Here is a 26895-nt window from a genome sequence, read left to right as displayed (position 1 = left end):
GACTATCTCGGTTCACCATTAGGTCAACCGACACCCTTACTTGTATTATTTTCGTCTTAGTAGCCAAAGCCCGATTCGTTAGGCAATGGTCAAACGACATCAATTATTTACTTAATATTTAATGTTGATACTCATGATATTAATTTCAATTTTTCTTATATAATATATTTAGGGTGCTGCTAAATGTACCCCCCCCCCCCTCCCGCTCGCATTCATTTTTACTAAACATACCTCATTGCTCAAGTTTTACATTAATACAATTTATACCTTTTTGTTGTTTCTTTTTGTCATTTGTTATCTTTTTTCATCACTATTATTTTTATAAAAGCATTTCTTTTCTATTTTTATTTAACAATTTTTTTTCTATTTATCTTTTTATGTATATTTAAAAGCCTTTAATAAATTGATCAACCACACTTTGAATATAATATTACAATGGGTATAAATACAAGATTCAAGAGCTAACTATATTACTTTTACATGTACAGTTTAGTTAAACATTTTAAACAAGAAAATGATTCCAACAGTATGTTTTGAAGTTAGTTTAGAATTAATAATTAGTATTTATAGACAATGTTGTGAAAGTAGGTCTACAAGGCCGAGTACTCTCCGAGTACTTGCTACAAGGTATGGTGCCGAGGAGAGTTTCTTTACCTCCGCCTAGTTACTAAAAATTGTTCAAAGGTGGTCAACATTAGCCAGAATCACATCTTATCGGTTAACTTGGGTCTATTTTGACTTAAAAATACAACATAATTCGTATTTTTATAATATTAAACAACGAATATAATTTTTTTAATTAATGATTAACATTTATTAGAATAATTTATTGTTTAAAAATGTATTTCTCTTATTTATATTGATATTCACGTATTTTGTTATAAGTATTAGTAAACTTATGATATTTGAAATATATATATTAACCAAAAATTATTTTTCTTTATATTTATCATGTCCGAATACTCTCCGAGTACTCACCGAGTACTCCGAGTACTCCCTCCAAGGGGGTTGGCCGTCTAGGGACCGACTAGCGACTTTTGCAACATTGTTTAGAGAATTAATGCACGTCATAGACAAACTGGCAGCGCTGTGGCAAGTTCAAATGAAGACGAGTTTAAAACAACTCAAGCCTAAATTCGAGCTTATTTAATACAAGAGTTTAATCACGCTCACAAGCTTCAATGATCATGTTATTATATAAGTAATATAGTATATAAATGTGTATAACTAGCTTTTAGCCCCCGTGTTATCGGGGGTTTACTTGGGTGTTTTTGTTATAATTGTTTTGCTATTTTATTATTTGTAATGATTTTACATGTTGGACTGATTCAGTCGGTATCAAGCAAATCAAAATAACAAAATTGTGCTATCAAATGACTTAAATACAACATTTTGTTGGCATATCATTTTAAAAAACCGGGTGACATATACTTTCAAACAAAATACAAAAGTACCATATTTTTTTTCTAGAGATTCAATGTTAACAAAATATGAGCACTAATTAATCAAAAAGTAAAAGTTTTAAAAGAATGAATTTTACTTTTTTTGAAATTGTTCTAACGATTACCGGGAGTTAAAATGTAAGTGGTTCAGATAAACTCACAACCAGGCCAGTTATTCAACAGGCTCACGGTCTGACCAGTTGAATCTGAAGGCGGTGCAAATTAATAAAGATGGAATAATTTGTAAGATATGTAACTGATACCAATTATAAATAGTCTACAGAGCAAAGAACTTACAACTTGTGACATCATTCTCCTTCATTCCGAAAAAGAGAATGCTCTTGAATGCTTGAATAGGAAAACATCAGTAGCTCCAACATCCTTCACGAGTATCTTTCTGCAAAATTTATTGAAAAAATTTATTAATTTACACAACATGTATACAACTAATCAACTATCATGTGTTGATGGTGATTTGCAAGTTTTTAGGTTTTAAAAATGAAGAAAGACATAATAATCCATATCCATATGTTTGCACCTCCGTATTGTTTCAAGTAATATCTCGTCTTGGCTCGAGGTAAACTTGCATACCATGGCAAGTGCATATCGAATCTGTCACCATTTCTTAATAATTAATAAAATAAAAAAAATTCTACTTTTCTTTAATCTTGACTCTTCATCTATAATTGAAAATTTCACGCTCTTTCTTTTCCATTTTGTGAGATTTGTTGACATACAAAAAATGCAACCCCCGTAAAGTTGTTTCAATTCCTAAAGCCACCAATCATAAATGAAACAAAAAAAGTGAACTTCGTACATCTAAAATCTAATTAGTCAACATTAGCCCATTCCTAATAATTGCCATCATAGTATATTAAATAATAATAATAAGGGATATTGGTTTTTAATACTCCTAAGTTTCACCAATTGTTTAATAACACTCCTAACTTTCATTTTGTCACACACTACTTCCAACTTTGACCCTATTTGTTTTTATCACTCCCTCGCTAACGAACAACTAACTTCGTTAGTGGAAACACAGATTTGGACATTTATTTAACTGAGTTGGCATGCTTATGTGTTACATGTGGGTCCCACAAGTCCATCTCATCTCTTTCTTCCTCATATTAGCCCTAGCCACCTCCATCACCACCCACCAACCTCTACCTCCACCACCACTCTTCCTCCAACTCCTCCACCATTAATGCTCTTGATGGTTAAGAAACCAACATATGGAAGTTCTAGGAATGCTCCTGCAGTCACTGACAAGGTAGAAGCTACGGCTGTACAACGGAGGCTGGAAAATACCCGTTTTTCTGATCTTAGAGGCGAATGTATGTAAATCGGGTCAGTTTAATGATGATAGTGATTGTTCTTATCTGGATCTAAGATGAGGTATGTAAATCGGCTCAAATCTACCCCATCGGTGACTGTAGGAGCATTCCTAGAACTTCCATATGCTAGTTGCTTAACCTCAGGAGCATCAATGTTAGAGGAGTTGAATGTGATTGTAACGATTCCGGCAAATTCAGGTATACCCTAGCCGGTATATACTATTTACGTGTTATTTAATACCGAATGTATGAATTATAATGTGTTTATACGAGTATATAAGATTCACAGTACGAGTTATACTCGAATGTACAGCTAGTCGTATTGGAATTACGATTAACCGATGAACGATTATTGAAACCCGAACGAATCGGGGATTACATTATAGACGAAATATATGATGTTTAGTAAGGTTTACGAAGTATTAAGGCTTCGGGATAAGTGAATTATAGCACAGAAAAAGGATTTCGATTTATTGGTACGTCGGTACGATAAACGAAACCTTTAACATCAAACCAAGCAAGAGAAGATCGATCAAGCCGAAAAAGATGCACAATGACCGACAATATGATGTGTTAAGTCAATAAATGTCATGGTTTAAGTTTTTTAAAGTTTTTAAATCGGTTTTATATAAATTTTATTTTTAAGCCGAAAAACGACCGTTTTGGCCTCGTTTTGAGCGGAATTAAACGTTTAACTGAAAAACGAACTGAACCAGATTATCCACAACATTATCCGGATTACACAATCCGAATGTGTGGCCAAGATTTGAGATGTGGGCCCCACCCCACACCATAACATGGACCGATCGGTCCACTTTCCCCACTTTAACATATCATTTTCTTTTTTTAATATTCCAACTCTCCAAATCCTCTCAACCCTTTACACATTCAACCAAAAACCTTTGATTTTTAAGAAGATCCACAAGGTGTTGTATCTAGTTGCTAGCAAAGGCTAGAAAGCAAGATCTTTGCGATCTAAAGTAAGAAACACAAGATCCGGACCGGTAGCCGCGCACAGTATTACATCTTTACTCACGAAAAGGTGAGTTTCGCGAGCCCTTTTTTATTGAACTGTTTTAAATATTTTCCCAGGGCGGAAAGCATGTTTTTTATCAAAGTGTTTAAGTACATGCCGATCGCATGGAAATGAATGTATTTATATAATGTTTATTGTACGGTAATCGTACGGTAATGTATTAAGATGGTAATTGTCTGAGTTGCTAATATTGTAAGGCCCGAAACAGTGTTCTGGGTTAACAGTGTCCCCAGAGGTTATTAAATGTGTTTCTGGGTTAACAGTGTCCCCAGAGGTTATTAAATGTGTTTCTGGGTTAACAGTGTCCCCAGAGGTTATTAAATGTGTTTCTGGGTTAACAGTGTCCCCAGAGGTTATTAAATGTGTTTCTGGGTTAACAGTGTCCCCAGAGGTTATTAAATGTGTTTCTGGGTTAACAGTGTCCCCAGAGGTTATTAGATGTGTTTCTGGGTTAACAGAGGTTTCACTTGTAGACTCAGCATAATTACATCGCTAATTTATGATTATTATAATGATTTGTCATGGTTCATTTAAATTAGTGAAACTCACCAACTATTCGTAGTTGACCCGTTTTCTTTACATGCTTTCTAGGTACACCCAAATTGGAATGAGTGATACGTGCTTGATGATGTGTGCTATTTTGTGGAAGCTTAAGGGTCTATATTTTGTATTAAACATGTTAAAGTACTATCGGTAAAACTTATGTGATAACGCCTAGACGGTAACGAAACTCGGAACAATGTAATACGTTTAAATTAATGTAGTGGTGTTTTCTTTATAAGCAATGCTGTTGATATCAGATGTGTCTGTTGCATCCCGTTTACGTTTCCGCTGCGGTTATGGGGTGTTACAGAACTTGGTATCAGAGCCATTGGTTATAAAGAATTAGGATGTCTTTAAAAAGATACCTAAAATATAACCAGTAGCTCAAGTGTTATAGGATCTGAATATCAACTAATAATCTATTGTGACGAGATCGGGATGAACTTGGATGGACAAGTGAGTTATTATGGTCCGGAACATAATAACAGACTTGTCCGCACGAGGGAATTCAGGGGAAGTCACGGGGGACTTTAATAGGTAAAATTGGCAACATATGTGCAAATATATGATAATATTGTTATGTGGTCAAGTTGTATAAGTAAGTGCATATTAATTTGATTATGATTTACACTATGGAAAGACCTATATGTTTGTTAACTTGTGTGCAGGTAAGAATGTCGAGAACTCCTAGTTTGTCGGTGGAGGAGGACCCGGAGGAAGTCAGCTCCGGGAACTCTGGGAGCCTACGCGTTTCATCCAGCTCTGAGCCTAGCGAGGCTAGTCGTAGGAGCTCTGGCCAGTCATCCCCAGTCAGGATTGTCAGATCCCCTACCCCACTCGCACCACAGGCCATCCCTGTCCCTCCCGGATTCGGACCCCGCCTCACGGCGCGGATCAGTGTCCCTCATGTCCCACCTACCTCGCCTCCACCCAGACCTGCTACCCGCAGGGGCGAGTCCTCCCGCTCCCAACCCGAGCCTGTGACTCCACCTGTGTGGGGTCTCCCTAGGCAGGAAAGGGACGCGGCGGCATGGCTTCGAGTGCTCACCGAGCAGGTGAATGAGCACTCCGCCGCCTTGACAGTGGGAGTGCAGAGGCGGATGTATCTGGGGGACTGCATACTGGACCACCAGTATGCGATTTCGCAGCTGAAGAGGGAGTGCTCATACTCCCAGTGGATGATCGGCTGGATGGAGACGCGGATCCGGGTTATGCTGGCTATGATGGTGGTGTTGGTGGCTGTGTTGGTGGGGTTGGTATACCACCATGTTTAGTGATGTTAGGATGGTAGAAGTCATGGACCGCTTTTTGATACTCTGTGTAAGCAGTTAAGTGGTGATGCTAACATAGAGTGAATCTTGTGTAGTTATAATACAACCACTGGCCCTTAGGGGGTCTCTTTTGGGGTATATCATTATAGATACTTTTGGGTATCATTCAAGCACTGACCCATTGCGGGTTATGTCGAGATGATGCCGACATAGGCCCTATGTATGAAAACTTAACTTATGTAATGATGACAGGAAAGTATGTGAACTGACATGGATGTAATATGTACTAATGTTTGTTAATGAATGGAATGTTTGTTGTGTTTTATGATTGGAACTTGTATTAATTATATGTATTTTCTTGATGATGTGTAGAATGGCACCAAAACGATCAGCTCAAATGTCGGAAGTAGATGTGAGCCGTTTGATTGCTCAACAGTTAGAGGCGGCGATACCGGATATAGTATCGCGCATCGCCGCTAGTATTAACAATTCGACCAATCCAACCCCTCCGAGCAATCAAACGACCACCAATAATGACGGGGAACAAAATGTTAATCCTCCACAAGATGATAACACGATTCCGAGTAATGACGCACCGCCTAGGGTGGTCGTTACGGACAGTAATGGCCCTATACCAACTGTAGAGACGAACCGTACTGAACCGATTCCTGCATCCAGGGGATGTTCGATCAAAGACTTTATGTTGTGCAAACCTCTAGAGTTTAGCGGGTCTGAAGGACCAAATGGGTTGGTTAAGTGGATCGAGAAAATAGAATCAGTTGTGAACATCAGCAACTGCCCCGAGGACTGTGTTGTAAAGTACGCCACCTGCACATTCACGGACCATGCCTTGACATGGTGGAACACGATAGTGCAGACCCGGGGTCAGGCGGCGACAAACCGCATGACCTGGACAGAGCTTAAGGCTCTTGTACTGGAACATTTCTGCCCGAAAAACGAATTGCAGAAATTAGAAAATGAATTGTGGAACCTGGAGATGCAGGGGGCAGACCATTTGGGTTATACGAACCGGTTTAATGAGTTGTCGCGATTGGTACCATGGTTGGTCACCCCAGAGTCGAAGAGGGTTGAGCGTTATATTTGGGGGCTAACTCAAGTTGTAAGGAGTATAGTCAATTCTGGGGGACACCAGACGCATGAGGGTGCGGTGACGCAAGCTGGTATCGTTACGTATGATTTCGTAAGGAGCGGGTCACTGAAGGTGGCGGGAGAATCCGCTGGGGGAAAGCGGGGTACACATGACCATAGGATCCCGGAAAAGCAGCAAGGTAAACGTGCTAGGCCCGCTGCCCAGAACTACGCCATGACTAGTTCGGGCGGAAGGCAGGAACCGTAGACAAGGACGTTTCCCAGGTGTGAAAAATGCGGTTACCAACATGGAAGCGAGTGCAGGGTGGTAGTGTGCCATCGGTGTGGAAGGGAAGGGCACTCCGCACCGAGATGTAGGACAAACCTGAACAACCTGAACCGACAACCGCAACCTATCCGTGCGTAGCCATTTAGGACCCAACCAGCCCGACAACAAAACCCACAAGGAAATCAAGTGATGACCACCAGCCGTGCTTGCTTTGAATGCGGCAGCACAGTGCACTTCAAGAGAAACTGTTGAAACTGAACCAGGGAGGAAATGGGCGGCAAACCGCGGGTCCGGCATCGTCGTCCAACCCGGCGCGAGGCCGAACATCCGTAATGGGGGCGAACGAAGCACGCCAGGACCCCAGCGTAGTGACAGGTACATTCCTCGTCTCTGATCATTACGCTTCTGTATTATTTGATACAGGCGCCGATAGAAGTTTTGTTTCTGTTAAATTCCTATCGATTGCAAACCTTCCAATTGGTGAAACCATAGAACCTTACACCGTAGAAGTCGCTAACGGTAAAACCATGATAGTTAATCAGATAGTTCGGAATTGCCCTTTTATTCTGAACGAACAATCCTTTCTGATTGACTTGTTACCGGTAGAATTGGGTAGTTTTGACGTGATAGTGGGAATGGATTGGTTAACACGTAACAAGGTAGAAATAAACTGTGAAAAGAAAATCGTCAAGATCCGGGTGTCGGATGACGAAGAGGTATTAGTGCAGGGTGAGAAGTCGGGCAATATGATACCGTTTATATCCCACCTCAAGGTGTTAAAATATATACGCCAGGGATGCGTGGCGTATCTAGCGAGCTTGACGGCCACGGATCCTGAGGAAAAACGGGTGGACGATATCCCAGTGGTACGCGAATTTCCACAAGTTTTCCCAGAGGAACTTCCTGGAGACAGGTCAAATTCAGAATCGATCTATTACCTCAAGCTGGCCCTGTTGCTAAGGCACCCTACCGACTTGTACCATCAGAGATGCAAGAATTATCCAACCAGTTGCAAGAATTGTTGGATAAAGGATTTATACGTCCTAGTTATTCCCCGTGGGGTGCACCTGTAGTATTCGTGAAAAAGAAGGACGGGAGCCTTAGAATGTGCATTGATTACAGGGAGTTGAACAAGTTAACAATCAAAAATAGGTATCCTCTTCCCCGAATTGATGACCTGTTCGACCAACTGCAAGGTGCGAGCTACTTCTCAAAAATTGATCTTAGATCGGGATACCATCAGGTTAAAATTCAGGAGGAGGATATCCCAAAAACCGCATTCCGGACTCGCTACGGCCATTACGAGTTCTTAGTTATGCCTTTTGGGCTAACAAATGCGCCAGCAGTGTTCATGGATCTCATGAATCGAGTCTGTAAACCCTACCTCGATAAATTCGTCATCGTGTTTATTGACGATATTTTGATATACTCGAAGAGTAAAGAAGAGCACGAGCAACACTTAAGATTAATTTTAGAGCTTCTAAATCAGGAGAAGTTGTATGCAAAATTCTCCAAGTGTAACTTCTGGTTACAAGAAGTGCAATTCCTTGGTCACGTTATAAACCATCAAGGAATACACGTTGATCCAAGTAAGGTGGAAGCAGTTAAGAATTGGCAAGCGCCTAAATCGCCAAAGGAAATCCGCCAATTCATGGGCTTAGCTGGATATTATCGTCGATTTATAGAGAACTTTTCCAGCATCGCCCAACCTTTAACCCTTCTGACCCAAAATGATCGAAAGTATGAATGGGGTGAAGAGCAGGAAACGGCGTTTCAAACGCTAAAACAAAGATTGTGCCAAGCGCCGATCTTAAGTCTCCCCGACGGAGACGATGGTTTTGTCGTGTATTGTGACGCATCCCGGAGAGGGTTAGGATGCGTGTTGATGCAAAATAATAAGGTTATAGCCTATGCTTCTCGACAGTTAAAAATACACGAGAAAAATTACACTACTCATGACTTAGAACTGGGAGCAGTTATCTTCGCACTTAAAATCTGGAGACATTATCTCTACGGTACAAAGTGCACCATCTTCACCGATCATAAAAGTTTGCAACACATATTCGATCAGAAAGAACTGAATATGAGGCAACGAAGATGGGTCGAGTTGTTAAGCGACTATGACTGTGACATCCGTTATCACCCCGGCAAGGCTAACGTCGTAGCCGATGCCTTGAGTAGGAAGGATCGGGTTAAGCCATTGCGAGTGCGAGCACTGGAAATGATAGTCCAGTCGAACCTTTCGGACCTGGTTCGAGTCGCTCAACGCGAGGCGTTGAAAGAGGAACAATTGGAAAAAGAGGGACTTTACGGTAACGAGAAGAATTTCGAACAGCGCGTGGACGAAATTCTCTATTTCAAAAATCGGATTTGGATCCCGACCCTCCATGACCTTCAAGAATTAATCATGGACGAAGCGCATAAATCAAAATATTCCATACATCCGGGATCGGATAAGATGTACAAGGATGTGAAGGAGTTCTACTGGTGGCCGGGTATGAAAAAGGATATAGCCACATACGTCGGCAAGTGTACGACGTGTGCGAGGGTTAAGGCGGAGCACCAGAAACCCTCGGGGATGTTACAACAACCGGAAATTCCCGAATGGAAATGGGAGCAAATCACGATGGATTTTGTGACACATCTCCCTAAGACGTCCCGTGGACACGATGCAATTTGGGTAATCGTGGATCGACTAACCAAGTCGGCACATTTTATTCCGATTAGAAATAATTATAACACCGAAAGACTTGCGCAGATTTATATAAATGAAATTGTGTCTCGTCATGGGGTACCCATCTCAATCATCTCCGATCGAGATAGCCATTTCACCTCCAATCTTTGGCAAGCTGTACAAGAAGCGCTGGGAACGCGTATTGATCTAAGCACAGCTTACCACCCTCAGACCGACGGTCAGTCTGAGAGGACCATCCAAACACTGGAGGATTTGCTTCGTGCATGCGTACTGGATTTTTAGGGAAATTGGGATCAACATCTCCCACTCGTTGAATTTTCCTATAATAACAGTTACCAAAGCAGTATAAAGGCAGCACCTTACGAAGCATTGTATGGACGGAAGTGCCGATCACCACTCTGCTGGACTGAAGTGGGCGACACACAGGTTATTAGATCAGATCTGGTCCAGGAAACGACCAGCAAAATCCTTGAAATTAAGAACAATCTGAAGGCCGCACGGGATCGGCAGAAGAGTTATGCCGATACCCGTAGAAAACCGTTATCATTTGAGAAAGGTGATAAAGTGTATTTGAAAGTATCACCTTGGAAAGGAGTAGTCAGATTTGGAAAGGCGGGGAAGCTAGCCCCTAAATACATTGGACCATTCGACATTACTGCAAAAATCGGTCCTGTAGCATACCGATTAGAACTGCCTGATGAATTAAGTGCAGTTCACAACGTGTTTCACGTGTCGAACTTGAAAAGGTGTCTGTCGGATGAGACATCGGTGTTACCACTAGAGGGTGTCCAATTAAACGATAAGCTTAATTTCGTAGAGGAACCCATAGAAATAGTGGACGGGAAAATCAAGCAACTTAGACACAATAAGATCTCGTTGGTCAAAGTTAGATGGAACTCGCAACGAGGCCCAGAATATACATGGGAACGAAAGGACGAATTTCGGAAGAAATACCCCCACCTATTTCCTCAAAAGGAAGTAGTTGACGCGTAAAATTTCGAGGACGAAATTTTTGTAACGGGGGGAGAATGTAACGATTCCGGCAAATTCAGGTATACCCTAGCCCGTATATACTATTTACGTGTTATTTAATACCGAATGTATAAATTATAATGTGTTTATACGAGTATACAAGATTCACAGTACGAGTTATACTCGAATGTACAGCTAGTCGTATTGGAATTACGATTAACCGATGAACGATTATTGAAACCCGAACGAATCGGGGATTACATTATAGACGAAATATATGATGTTTAGTAAGGTTTACGAAGTATTAAGGCTTCGGGATAAGTGAATAATAGCACAGAAAAAGGATTTCGATTTATTGGTACGTCGGTACGATAAACGAAACCTTTAACATCAAACCAAGCAAGAGAAGATCGATCAAGCCGAAAAAGATGCACAATGACCGACAATATGATGTGTTAAGTCAATAAATTTCATGGTTTAAGTTTTTTAAAGTTTTTAAATCGGTTTTAAATAAATTTTATTTTTAAGCCGAAAAACGACCGTTTTGGCCTCGTTTTGAGCGGAATTAAACGTTTAACCGAAAAACGAGCTGAACCAGATTATCCACAACATTATCTGGATTACACAATCCGAATGTGTGGCCAAGATTTGAGATGTGGGCCTCACCCCACACCATAACATGGACCGATCGGTCCACTTTCCCCACTTTAACATATCATTTTCTTTTTTTAACATTCCAACTCTCCAAATCCTCTCAACCCTTTACACATTCAATCAAAAACCTTTGTTTTTTAAGAAGATCCACAAGGTGTTGTATCTAGTTGCTAGCAAAGGCTAGAAAGCAAGATCTTTGCGATCTAAAGCTAGAAACACAAGATCCGGACAGGTAGCCGCGCACAGTATTACATCTTTACTCACGAAAAGGTGAGTTTCGCGAGCCCCTTTTTACTGAACTGTTTTAAATATTTTCCCAGGGCGGAAAGCATGTTTTTTATCAAAGTGTTTAAGTACATGCCGATCGCATGGAAATGAATGTATTTATATAATGTTTATTGTACGGGAATCGTACGGTAATGTATTAAGATGGTAATTGTCTGAGTTGCTAATATTGTAAGGCCCGAAACAGTGTTCTGGGTTAACAGTGTCCCCAGAGGTTATTAAATGTGTTTCTGGGTTAACAGTGTCCCCAGAGGTTATTAAATGTGTTTCTGGGTTAACAGTGTCCCCAGAGGTTATTAAATGTGTTTCTGGGTTAACAGTGTCCCCAGAGGTTATTAAATGTGTTTCTGGGTTAACAGTGTTCCCAGAGGTTATTAAATGTGTTTCTGGGTTAACAGTGTCCCCAGAGGTTATTAGATGTGTTTCTGGGTTAACAGAGGTTTCACTTGTAGACTCAGCATAATTACATCGCTAATTTATGATTATTATAATGATTTGTCGTGGTTCATTTAAATTAGTGAAACTCACCAACTATTCGTAGTTGACCCGTTTTCTTTACATGCTTTCTAGGTACACCCAAATTGGAATGAGTGATACGTGCTTGATGATGTGTGCTATTTTGTGGAAGCTTAAGGGTCTATATTTTGTATTAAACATGTTAAAGTACTATCGGTAAAACTTATGTGATAACGCCTAGACGGTAACGAAACTCGGAACAATGTAATACGTTTAAATTAATGTAGTGGTGTTTTCTTTATAAGCAATGCTGTTGATATCAGATGTGTCTGTTGCATCCCGTTTACGTTTCCGCTGCGGTTACGGGGTGTTACAGTAATTTGGTGAGTGGTGGAGGTTGGTGGTGGATGACTAGAGGTGGAGGTCAAAGGTGGTGGAGGTAGAGCTTCGTGGGTGGTGATGGACTGATGGATGTGGTTAGGGCTAATATGATGAAGAAGGAGATGAGATGGCCTTGTGGGACCCACATGTAACGCATAAGTATCAGTTGAATAAATGTCCACATCAGCGTTTCCAGTAACGACGTTAGTTGTTCGTTAGCGAGAGAGTGATAAAAACAAATAGGGTCAAAGTTGGGGGTAGTGTGTGACAAAGTGAAAGTTAGGAGTGTTATTAACCAATTATTTAAACTTGGGAGTATTAAAAACCAATACCCCTAATAATAATAATAGTAATAGTACTTGTTCTTGCACAATGGTGTGAAGGGTACAATGTAAATCTTTAGCCATGTTGTTAGCATCACCACAGTAGCACACACATATAAGTATGCTCCCTTAGAAAGCATTTTTCGATGTTCAAAATAAAATAAGAAAATCATGTTCCATACATCTGAAGCCTGCAAGTCCCATAACAATTAATATTATTTAATAAAAAGATTACTTACATTAATCATAGTTTCTCATTCTTTTTTACCTTTTGGGTCATTTTATGTTGCACATATTCTTTAGTTGGACCCTCACGCTAGAAAGCAACATCAAGCTCAGATATCACACCGTTCTCCAAAAAGTTGTTCAGTTCATTCTCATATATGAGATCCTAATTTTTTTCAAACAAATTTATACAACTTGAGATTTAATGTTAAAAGGAATCAAAAGTTAATAGTTTGAATTTTGAAATTGCCACTTCATTTTTTCTACAACCGAAGAACACAATAGACGAACCAAGTTCTGTTCCAGATTCCTTGAGAGCTAATCTTTTTGGTAGTGCTCTTAAAGCGTAAGGAGGGAAATGAGGTTGTAATGTTGGCCCACCGAGTGGTGTTCCATCTTCATTATCTTTACATGTAGATGATGATCCCATAAGTTAAATGTACATTTGACTTTTACCGATCAAACGGCCAATTATACACTTTTGAAATCCAAAACCTGACCCACAACAAAATGGCCAATTACCCAACTCTCCAGTTTTGCCACTTATGTACAAACCCAAAAAACAGTACCTGCTGCAAGGGCAAACATAATGCATTAATGAGTTAGTTGGTGTCAAACACGGAACTCTACCCAAGATTCAAAAGTACAGTAACATACTAACATAAAAGACTGATACTAAGCATCACCTGTTGTGCCAAAACAAACTTTGGCTAAGCTCTATGACTCTAAAATTTGTTGTCTATATTATGTTTTTTGTTAAATGGGCCTCTTTTTGCTACAATTCGATTAACTGATGAAAAATTATCCTTCAGACATGTATAATAACATTAGTTTGTTTTCAGAATACGTAAAAATCACCGAAATTTATCTTTAAAGTAAACAAATTTGCGTTGGCATCAGCCTCTCGATCTTAGCTACAATTCCCTTATTTCTAATTATAAACAGCAAAAACTAAAACCCTGGCTAAATCAGAGGGACTATTAAATAGATTAAGGAGGTGTTTGTTTACCTCTGAATGGAGCTATTCAGATGCAAGGTCTTAATCGCTCAGATATCCGAATGTTTGGTTGATGAAAAGGTAATGGCTGAATGGGTCTTACCCATTCAGCTAAAAACTATCACCGAATGAAATCAGACCTAATATACCCCTCCTTCAACGCACACAGCAGTTCGTTAATCAATTAGCAGCGCTCTCCCTTTTATTCACGGCCGAGTCACAGCCTCTCACCGCTGCCGGACCCTGGCACATCACCGTCGGACTCCGCCGCCTCTCACCACCGGACGCCTCTGTCTCTCACTTCTAGACCTCGCTGCTTCTATCTGCTTTCTTCGGGTTCTCAACTTATCTTAAGCTTGGTCGTCATATAATCGGTTTATTGTTTCCAATTGATTTGAATTTAATCGATCAAAAAGATATTGTTCATTTTGCTAGGGTTCTAATAATTGTTTTGAATTGGTTAAATCAGGATCTATTAAATATGTCTGGTAGAGTATTTGCTTTAGGGTGTATGCAAGTCTTCAAATAATATTATTTCTTTCTTGTGTAATATGCACATTTTGGGACATAGGGGTTAAATAATTATAGGTTTGAGTTACAACAGAAGGCGTTTCCGCTTAATGTTTATGTTTTATCTCCTTAATTTTTACATAAACTTTTAAATGTTAATGATCATATATGTTTAATGTAAACATATATATTAATGATGAATAACATATGTGTTAATGTAAACATATACATTCATGATTAATAATGGTTATACAAGCTATAAATGAGTTCAAGTTCTCATTCTCATTAATCATTTGTTAATGTTTGCATAAACTTTTAATCACCATCTATGCATGTTTGCATAGATTCTGGTCTGGATTTGGATGGCAGGTATGATACAAATTGTGGCCATAAGAATTCAAATTGAAACGAGTAGCTGCAATTTCTTACCAAGCATGTTGCATAGGTTCTTTCCTTAAAGTTAAGTTTATACTTCATTGTTATTTTTGTAGTCATTCTATAAACCTATTATTCTTTCGATATTGGTTAACAATTCATTATTTTGAATGATATCTTTGCCGGCTATCTTGCTAGAGTTATATCTGCTGCCAAACAAGAGATGCTTCTGCCATTTTGATATAGATATACAAATAAATTTGTCGGTTGCTATTGAGGAATGCTTATACACAAAATTATCTCTATGCTTTACTCTTGAAAGCATGCATACATGGTTTCACTGCTCGAGAAAGATTTTACATAGAGCATAGGGCTGCTAGTATGCCATTGAATTCAAGTACAATTTTCATGTCTACATTATTCTATTATCAAAGTTTTCATGTAATCATATTAATTATATTTCTTTCACAGGCACGATGGAGTGATTAGTGGTGGCAGAAGTCTCACTAAGAAGAAATTAGATGAGAAGTTTCTGCAGAAGAGCAAAACAATTTACTTTAACATTAACATGATAAAGAAAATGAATATATGCGCATTTAGAGGCATAAAATGAGTGTTGATAAGGTATGTATCTGCTACTATAATCGATTTACATATTCAAGTGCAGTGCAAAGGTGCCGTATCTGGTTCAATAGTGTAACATCCCGTTTTCTCGTTTCGGTTAATAAAATGAAAACATGAGTTATTATGACTCGGGCTAGTGTTGGGTTAAATAGATATGGGATTATGGACTTGAATTAAAAAGGAAAGAAGAAAAGACCATGGGCTTAAGCCCATGATCTATAATATATAAACCTTAATTACCAATTAATCCATTCATTTTACACTTATTCCATACACCACCCAAAACACACACTTAAGCTCTCTCTCTACTTTCTTTCTTCTCTCTAGCCGAACCAAAAAGGAAACCGATCCCGAACCTAGGTAATGATAGTAAGATATTGTATGGATCCAAACCCGCTAGATCTAGTCGTGAAACGACGAGCCGACACCCTAAACCGTTAAAGTCACGAGATCCGGATGAAATCGGGAATAAACCGATCAAAATATGAGCTTAGGGGTAACCCTAGCTTAGGTCTGGATCGAACGGGACGAAAAATGGTGAAAAACGGTGTAATAAGGGTAAAACACATTTTTCCGCCACCGCCTGGTTTTCCGGCACGGCGGCGCCGGAAAGACGGCATACGAAGATAGGATGTTAGAGAATTCGTTAAACAATTCGTTACGGAGAGTTAATTTGTTACGGGGAGTTAATGAATGAGGTCTCGTTCCTTCGGCTGATTCGTTATGTCAATTCGTTAAGAAGAGATAAGGAATTAGAATTAGTTCGTTAAGTAATTCATTAACGGAGAACTGGCGTATGAACCCCCAATTCGTTATAAGGTCCAATTCGTTATAAGGTCCAATTCGTTATGAGGACTGGTTCGTGATAAGGTTCTATTCGTTATACAGACCAGTTCGTTACAAAGTTTCAACTCGTTAGAAAGTCAAGAAGTAACGAATGACCCCATTCGTTAAAGAACTGGATATCGAACTAAAGTTTAAAAGAATGGCAGAAAGGTCCCTAGACTTGTAATGGAATGGATTATTTACAAAGAAGCCCTCGAACTTTTGAGTTAGTAAATAAAATATAAATTAGAATTCTAATGGAAAATGTGTTACGACAGTTAATGGAAATAAAATTTTTCCAAGCTGACTTAGCAGTTTAACCCTAGCCAAGGGCTCTGCCCCTTGGACCCAGCTAGGGGTTGCCGCCCCTAGAACCCCGTTGCGGGGGATATTGCAAGTACCGACAATGATAGTTTAAAGATATGATATATATATATATATATGATGTATAAAATGATGTACGAACGTATGGAAGTTGTAATTATGAATGTGTAGAAAGGTATTGAAGGTATAGTTAGAAAATGGAACTGATCCTAATAATATCGGCGAACGTAGGGAACCGACTCTAATAATATCGGCGAATGTAGGGAACCGAACCTAATAATATCGGCAAACGTAGGGTACCGACCCTAATAATACCAGGGAACGTAGGGAACCAACCCTAATAATATCGGCGAAGGTTATAGGGCGGAAGTGTATGAATGAAAGTATGTATGTAAGAATGAAAGAAAGAATGAAAGTACGTATGTATATAAGTATTTAAGTAAATATGAAGGTATGTACCTTCGGGTGCATATGTAAGTATGTGAATGTATTGTCGTCTGATTAACTAGAACTCACTCATCGTAGCAGACATTTAGTATGCACGCAGGTTAATCGACTGAGACAGCTGGCTTGAGAAAGACACATGGCAGGATTAGAAGAGACTTGCATCTGAAGATCTATTATGATGTTGATATTATGTTATGTTATGTTTTTAAAAGACAAGTTATGGATGTTTGTAATGTATGGTTGACTATTATTATTATTCCGCGAAAGTTTTAATTAACTCTGATTTTTAGAACTGTGTTTATGAGTAAATCCAACGTCCAAAGTAGGGCACCAGGACCGGGGCCTTACAAGTTGGTATCAGAGCAAAGTTCGAGAGATTTAAGCATCCTACATGCTTAGACTCTAACAGAGAATGGGATTTAAGAAAGAAAAGAAAGAAGATGCCAGTTCAAGATAGCCATGTGTCACTCAAACAAGCTATGTAAAGGTAAAGTATGTGATTAATTTCACATGTAAAGTAGGATAATGTATGAATGCTAGCTTAATTGCTAGTGATAGGAGTATATGATGATATGAAATGTTTGATTGACTAACTGTTAGAAGTATAACTAGCACAAGTGGACTCACAAGAGGAAGTGTATAGGACACGGAGAGTAACGAGATCAACTAATCACAGCTGGCCACTGTTATTACCTGTTTGCCTTACTATTATTGTACTAAATTGTTCCCTAAGTGATGATGTTTGTGTTTCCTTATAGAATACGATTGGTTGGAGCTAAAAAGGTTGCTGGAAGGGGAGGACGTACGGGACGTCGTGGTAGGCCACGCATTGTCTGAGAATCGTCGATAGAATCAGGTACTAACACTGAGAAAGAAGGAAGTGCAGCTGGTCGAAATCCGAGTAACAACGAAGTGTATCAACTTAACCCTGCTGTTCAAGCTATCATTGCTCAAGCGGTAGCAGCTACTGTGAAGAACTTGAATCCTGAAAAGTCTACCGGAATTCGTGCGAAGACTGCTAAGAAGTCTGGGAAAAAGAGTAAGAAAGATGATGAAGGAGAGAAGGAGGCCTCGAGTGTGGTTAAGTCAGTGAAAGTGGATGATAGGAAAAGAGGCCGAGGTGAGTGCAACTACAAGTCTTTCAAAGGTTGTGACCCGTCTAAGCTAACTGGCTTGGGAGACGCAATCGCTACTCTCCAATGGAAAACCACAATGGACAAGGTTATCCGAATTAGCGAGTGTTGTCCCGACCAAGCGGTAGGTTATGCCACTCAGTCATTTGGGGATGAAGCTATGTACTGGTGGGAAAGTTTGGAGCAGAGGAAGAGTCGGGAAGAGATTAAGGCCCTGAAGTGGGATGACCTGAAGGAGATGGTTATGAAACGTTTCTGTGCTGATGCTGAGGTTGAAAAGGTTGAAATGAAGTTCTTGAGTCTGAATGCAGGTAAGATGACACACCGCGAATACACCATTGAATTTAACTGCATGTCAAGGTTGGTGCCAGACATGGTGAACAATGAGGCCAAGCGGATCAAGTGTTACATTAGGTGACTGCCACATAATGTTCGCGTCTTGGTCAAGGCTAGTAGACCGGTTACCTTTGATTATGCCGTAGGGCTCGCAGAGATGGTGTACGAGGACCTGACGGTGGATGAGGTGGTGGTAGAAGAGAAGAAATGGGTTGTTCCTACTACACGGCCCGATACTCAGTTGTGGAACCCTAGAGACGAAGAAGCAAAAGGTATGGGAGATGAGGTCATGTAGGACTTGTGGGAAGATGCACGCTGGAGAGTGCAAGTGGGGCACTGGTTCTGATGTGTGCCATAAGTGTGGTAAGTCCCATGGTGGGGAATGCAGATTAGGGTCAAATGCTTGTTACAAATGCGGCAAGATGGGGCACTTTGCTCAGGATTGCCATGCAAAGCTTATAAGTGCGGACAGACAGGTCACTTGGCGAGGACTTGTACGAGTGGTGAAGCTGGAGGAAGTGAGAAGAAAGATGCTGAACAAGGGAGGCCAAGGACTAGGGCCTATACGCTGACTTAAGAACAGGCCAGACAGATTCCTGATGTCGTGACAGGTATGTTTCTAGTGAACGATATTTCTGCTTCAGTACTGTTTGATTCGGGTGCGAATAGAAGCTTTGTAGCTACTAAATTTAGTAAGTTAGCAAAAATGAAATGTTGTCGTGTGACTGAAACTTTTAAATTAGAAACCGTGAGTGAGACCTCAGTTAAAATATGGAGAATGGTTAAGGATTGTAAGATATAATTAGAGGGATATGAGTTCCCTGTTACCTTGTATGTTATGACCTTAGGAGGATTCGATGTGGTTTTGGGAATGGATTGGCTATCTGAGTTTGAGGCCCAGATAGTGTGTAAGAGTAGGATAATAAAGCTGAAGTCCTTGGATGGTAGTGCGGTGACGGTTTATGGTGATAAAGAAAGTTCAGTACTTAATGTCATTTCGATGATAAAAGCCGAAGGATTGTTAAGACGAGGGTGTGGTGCCTACCTGGCGTATGTTGTCAAGGATACGGCCGAGACGAGAGAAGTGAAAGACGTTCCCGTTGTATGCGACTATCCAGAAGTGTTCCCTGAGGACCTTCCGGGGTTGCCACCGGAGCATGAGATAGAGTTTCAGATAGACTTAGTACCAGGAGCCCAGCCCGTCGTGAAAGCACCTTACCGTCTAGCGTCGTCCGAGATGAGAGAACTGATGTCCCAACTGCAAGAACTCCTCGACAAAGGTTTTATAAGGCCAAGTGTTTCCCCTTGGGGCGCACAAGTGTTATTCGTGAAGAAGAAGGATGGAAGTATGAGAATGTGCATAGACTATCGCGAGTTGAATAAGCTTACGGTAAAGAATAGATATATGTTTCCAAGGATGGATGATCTGTTTGACCAACTGCAAGGTTCAAGTTGGTTCTCACGAATAGATCTCAGATCTGGCTATCATCAATTGAAAGTAAAAGAGACAGACATCCCTAAAACAACGTTTCGGACGCGGTATGGACACTACGAGTTCCTTGTGATGTCATTCGGTCTAACAAATGCTCCTGCAACATTTATGGATATGATGAATATGGTGTGTAGGCCGATGTTAGATAAGTCAGTAATCGTCTTCATCGATGATATATTGATTTATTCAAAAAGCGGGTCTGATCATGCCGAGCATCTGATAGAGGTATTGGAGACGCTGAAGAAACAAAAAGTTATACACTAAGTTTTCAAAGTGCGCGTTTTGGTTGCGAGAAGTGCAATTCCTAGGTCACGTGATCAATCCTGAAGGTATTACCGTGGACCCAGCTAAGATTGAAGCGATGACGAATTGTAAGACTCCACAAAATCCGACTGATATACGAAGCTTCTTAGGGTTAGTTTGCTACTATAGGAGATTCATCAAAGGTTTCTCCAAGATAGCCGCACCATTGGCCGTTATGACCCGAAAGTCGATAGTATTCAGTTGGGGTAAGTTTCAAGAAGAGGCTTTTGAGGAGTTAAAGAAGAGACTCACCCAAGCTCCAATCCTTTCTTTACCCGATGGTGATGAGGATTTGGTTGTTTTTACTGATTGTTGGTGCATAATGTCAGTAGTTCAGTATCTAGTGTATTGTATGTGTCTGTAATCGTGTTAGATTGTTTGTTTGGGTTTTGGATAGTATGTCACACAAGTTCTCCTGGGATGTAGGAGAACTTGTGGACAAGCGAAGTTGTGACAACTTCGCCTAACATGTTAGGCGAAGTTGTCGAGGATTATATAACCTCAACTTCGGCTTGTTTTGATATAGTTTTTCAGAACGTGTTTTTGTGATTCGTGAGATCACGTGTTAAAGTGTTGCAATACAACGTCTTTATTAGTATTGTAACGTGTGTTTGCGTATCGTCTCAACGTTTAATATATCTTACGCTAGTATCGTAATACGTGGGGATTCCACAACCTCGTGTTACGAGATACTCCTGTGTAGATCCGGCTGGGAACCTACAATTGGTATCAGAGCGTTTGCTCGTGATTGTGTGGTTCGGGATTATCACACGAGTGTTAAGATCGTTCCGTTCGACTATTCGCAGAACGAGTTTACGTTGAAATACCTAGTTTCTGTGTTTTACCCATCTCCCACCATCAAATATAACCCATTACACCTTCGCATACCTCGCAATACGTCAAATTAAAACCTGCAAAAACCTTGTGTTCATCAGGCGAAGTTGCCGTCACTGTTCGTAGGGTTTAAGCGAACTTATAAGGTCAAGCGAAGTTATCAATTAAGCGAAGTTGAAGTTAAGCGAAGTTATAGATCAAGCGAAGTTAAGAGTATAGCGAAGTTGTGAAGCGAAGTTGAAGTTAAGCGAAGTTATAGATCAAGCGAAGTTAAGAGTATAGCGAAGTTGTGAAGCGAAGTTGAATTCAAGCGAAGTTATATTAACTTCGCCTACTGATCACTGTTCAAAATAAAAAAAAATTTACTTTCTTTGTGTTTTGGGTTGTGTTTCGTTCAACTATGACTTCGATAAACATTACAGAACTGGTAAAAATGGAGGTTGAAGCCGGTTCAGCAACTAAAGCTCCAAAAATGCTTAAGGATACCGATTTCGTTGCTTGGAAAGATCGGTTTGAACAGTATGTTAAATATCAAGATGCTAAGATGTGGGTGTGCATACAAGACGGATACATTCCACCAACATCCTTGTTTGAAGGTCGTGATCAAATTAAGAAGTACAGTAAGATGGAAGAGGAGAAAAAGAAAATGTATGAGGCAGAGAGTAAAGCTCATGCGGCAATAACAATGGCTCTTCCACAAGAGATTCTTCATACCTTCAAGAAGTACAAAACTGCTAGAGAGCTATGGGAAGCACTAGAAAACAGATATGAAGGTAATGTGGGGATACGTGCTTCCAAGACAAAGCTACTAAAAACCCAATTCTCGGTATTCAAATATTTGAAAAATGAATCACTTGACGACATCATCACAAGATATTATCACCTGATGACCGAACTTAGCAATTACTCCATTGACTACAAAGAAGAAGAGATAGTAGAGAAACTTCTTGATGCTCTTCCACCGAAATGGGAAATGTACACGGTTTTGATGAGAGAAGATAAAGAGTTTGCCAATATTGATTTGGAAACAGCAGTCAACAAGTTATGAAATTTTGAACTTAACATGGTTCGGAAAGAGACACCAACTGATCAGGTTCAGGATCCGGGAATGTATGGTACGAAAGTCATCCCAAGTTCAAGTTCAAAATCAGAATCCTCTGCCTACTACTCAAAGGGAGAATCAAACTCAAACTCAACTCGTGATGGTCATGTAATTCTCAACATGGATGGCGATGTATGTTTTGTAGCTGGAGGAAGTAATACTTCAAAACCTCAAGCCACAACTGAAAATTTCTCATCAAATGTTCTAACCAACAACTACTCACAGATGCCCATGAGTGTTAAATCAGCTGAGCAGCAGTTTGCCCTCTATGCATCCTTCATTTCATCTTATGAGAACTATATCAAAGGTAAAATAGTCGACCCTGCAACTTTGGATGAAGACTATGATCAGATCGATGCTGATGATTTGAAGAGATGGATCTGCAATGGCAGATGGCTATGATAGTAAGAAGAGTAAAGAGATTCATGAAGAAAACGGGTAGAAAGTTCGTTGGAGAAAGACCAGGGTTTGATAAGTCAAAGGTTAGATGTTATAACTGTCAACAGAATGGTCACTTTGCTAAGGAATGTACCAATGAGAGAGTCGAACGAAGTCAGAACAGGCCTGCACAATAGAATGGGGGAGGTAGTGAGAATATGGCTATGGTATCTAGACAGAATGGTGGATACAACTGGAATATACAAGTTGAGGAAGTGTTCGAACAGGCTAACTTGGTAAACATCGAAACGGGAGGAAGTGAGAGGGAGACGGGTGAAAATCAAGCATATATGGCAGAAGTGAACGATCAACTCTCTGAGGTAAGTTCTGAACTTCATTGTATGCAATGTGAAAATCTGTCTGAACAATTGAAAACAGTAACTGATCAGTTTGTTAGTTTGGACGCACAATTTAAAACGTTAAAAGAAGATCATCACTATACTAAAACTAGAGAAAACAGTTACTCGGTAAAAATAAAAGCTAGTGAAAAAGATATCAGAAGTCTTAAAGCCAGTTTAGCTGATAAAATTCAAGTAATTGATCTTAGTTATGAAGTGTTAGAAGAAAAAACCAAACTAATTGCTGAAAGAGATAAACAGATAGCTGATTACCAGGTAAAAGTGGTGGAACTAAACAGAAAAATTGAACAATCTAGAAACTCCTCAGCAATGCTTGATCATATCATAAGTGTTCAACGTTCCCCAGTTAACAAAGGGGGAATTGGATTTTCTGAAGTTCCACCACCGTATAACAATAACTATACTTATAATCCTAGTAATCAGAAATCTGCTGATGTTGAGTTTAGTCAGACAGTTCCAGTCAAAGTTTCGATTAAAGAACCTGAAGTTAGTAAAAGCGAAACGAGTAAGCCAATTTCGAATGTTGAGATTTCTGTTCCTAGCTCTGTCTCATCAAATTCGGACAAGACATCCGAATCGGGTGAGATAAAAGAAGAGGTAGTGTTACTAAAACGTGGGGAGGAATATAAGCTAAATGAAAAGAATTCTTCCCTAAACCCGTTCATTCCACCATATGTTAGACAAACGGTTAGTAATGCAACCTCGATATCTGCAACAACTGTTGAGACGAAAGTTGAACACAGAAGTTGTTTCAGATGCAATCAAATAGAACACCTTATTGCTGATTGTCCTCTAAACCAGAGAAAACTTAGAGGTATGAGACCTCCAAAAAATCAGAATAAAACGAATATTAATTATGATACTGGTAAGAATGTGAACACACCAAAATTTAGACATTGGAATAATCCAAGATTTCAAAGAAATCGATCTCAGTTTTTTCCAGTTAACAATTATAATTCTGTTAATACACTAAGGTTTGGATGGCCTCATAGTCAATCCTCAAGAAGGTTTCCTTTCAGAACTTACAGAAATCATCCTCAAACTGACTTTGGGCAACCAAAGTATGGGATGCCGTTTAACAGATTTAATCGACCCAAGACCAGTAGGTCTTGGGTCCCCAGATTTTAATCTTTTTCTTTAACTGTGCAGGAACAGTTGAACAGGGCAGTAAACAATCTGTGGGTTGTAGACAGTGGCTGTTCCCGGCACATGACTGGTAACAAGAATTTGTTACGTGAATGGAAACCTGTTCAAGGAGGAAGGGTTAGTTTCGCTGGAGAGAGTGGAGGTAGAATCACTGGTATGGGAACTGTGACAAATGGAAAAATGAAGTTAGAGAAGGTGAATTTCGTTGAAGAGTTTAAGCATAACTTGTTAAGTGTGTCTCAGATTTGTGACAAAGAATACACGGTACATTTTACTAAAAATGAGGCAATCGTTCTTTATCCGGGATTCAAGATTCTAGAGGCATGGGTGGTGATGAAAGCTCCAAGAGAAAAGAACACGTATGTAATGGATATGAGGTCAACTGAGATGACAACAGAAGAGTCATGTCTTCTGTCAAAGGCAACTGAGTCCGAGTCCGAGTTATGGCATCGAAGAATGGGACATATACATCTTCGTAAAATGAATTACATTGTCAAGAATGGGCCGGTGCTTGGGGTTCCCTTGAAGAATTTCAACTTTGAAGATCAATGCTTATCCTGCAAGAAAAGCAACACAAAAAACCTCATCATTCCAAGAAGGTTAACTCAATTGTCAGCACCCTAGACCTACTTCACATGGATCTCTTTGGTCCCGTGAATGTAAAGAGTCTAGGTGGAACGTCATACTGCTTGGTTGTAACCAATGACTACTCTCGATACTCTTGGGTATACTTTCTGAAGACAAAAGATGAGACAGTTTAGTTGTAATTAACTTGATTGCCAAGGTTGAAAACATTGTTGGGCGAAAGGTTAAGTACATCAGGAGTGATAACGGTACAGAGTTCAAGAACTACCAGATGGAGATGTTCTGCTTACAGAAAGGGATAGACCATCAGTATAGCGCCCCGTATACTCCGCAACAAAATGGGGTGGCTGAGAGGAAGAATAGAACGCTACTTGAAGGAGCCAGAACCATGCTGAATGATGCTAAACTTCCCGTGGTGTTCTGGGCTGAAGCTGTTGCCACAGCCTGTTATATCCTTTATCGTGTTTTAATTGTTAAAATATTGAATAAAACTTGTTATGAACTTATGCATGGTAGAAAGCCAAACTTGAATGGTCTCGAACCTTTCGGGTCCCCATGTACGATATTAAAGACAAATTCAAAATTTGGTGAGAAAGCCGACGAAGGTATTTTAGTCAGATATGTCGTTGGGACTCCCAACAGAAGAGTCTTTAATTTATCGAACAACAAGGTTGAGGTGTTATGTAACACTGACATTACGAGTTACAAATCACCAAAGCCTAGCATGGGACCCGTTGAAGCTTTCGACTATGATAAACTGCTCAAATCTTTTAATATGTCTTACTCGAATTTTGCAGAAGCTGATGAGAAAATTGCTTCACAGATTCCGTATGACGAGGAGGAAAATGTTGTGCAACGCCCGCGATACAATGAAAGTCAACCTTCTTCGTCAAGTGCCGTTGATACTTCTGCTGCCCCTACGAAGAAGAATTCTACAATCCATTTCACTCTCAACAACAATCACCCATTGATGAACTCTTTTCGAATTTAGAAAACAATCTGGAAGTCGGTCCGGTTCAGACTACCGCAATTCACAAAAATCACCCTTTGGAGAATGTGCTGGGTAATCTGTCTGACGGTGTTCAAACAAGAAGAATTTTGGATGAACACACATGTGTTTACGCAAGCGTTAAAAACATGGGTATCCTAAATGAATGCTTGTACACCTGCTTCATCAGCCAGATTGAACCGAAGAACTATCAAATGGCTCTAAAGGATAGCTCGTGGGTCGAAGCCATGCAAGAAGAGTTAGCTCAGTTCGAGAAGATGGAAGTATGGAAATTAGTTGAAAACCAAATAATGTAAATGCTATTGGTACAAAGTGGGTTTTTAAATGTAAGAGAGATGAGAAGGGGATAATCATTCGGAACAAGGCAAGCCTGGTAGTAAAAGGGTTTAATCAGCAAGAAGGAATCGACTACAACGAAGTGTTTGCTCATGTGGCAAGATTGGAGGCATTTCGTCCATTTTTGGCATTTGCTGCACACAAAAAGATGAAAGTATTCCAGTTAGATGTGAAGAGTGCCTTCCTTAATGGAAAAGTCGATGAGGTGGTGTACGTTGAACAACCTCCAGATTTCCCTGACCCAGATTTTCCTGATCATGTGTACAAACTGAGTAAAGCCTTATATGGGCTACATCAGGCACCTCGTGCCTGGTATGCAACTCTGTCCGATTATCTGCTTAAGAATGGGTTCGAAAGAGGAAAGATCGATAGCACACTGTTTGTCAAGAGAAAAGGGGGAGATCTTCTACTCGTTCAAGTATATGTGGACGACATCATTTTTGCTGCATCAAGAGTCGCCATGTGTCAGGAATTTGAAGCCGTCATGAAAAAGAGGTTTGAAATGAGCGCCATGGGCGAATTAACTTTCTTTTTAGGATTGCAGGTTGATCAGAAGAATGATGGGATGTTCATTTATCAAACAAAATATGTCCATGACGTACTCAAACGCTTCAAGATGGAGGACAGCACTTCATTTGATACTCCAGTTTGCGTCAATCACAAACTGGGTGCAGATTCTGACAGTGATGAAGACGTGGATCCCACCCAATATCGGGCAATCATAG

The sequence above is a fragment of the Bidens hawaiensis genome, unplaced genomic scaffold, assembly GCF_021521415.1.
Source record: "Bidens hawaiensis isolate Kalapana, Puna unplaced genomic scaffold, B.hawaiensis_p1.1 tig00000097_1, whole genome shotgun sequence".
In the NCBI taxonomy this organism is placed as follows: domain Eukaryota; kingdom Viridiplantae; phylum Streptophyta; class Magnoliopsida; order Asterales; family Asteraceae; genus Bidens; species Bidens hawaiensis.
Note: the sequence above shows the minus strand (reverse complement) of the source record.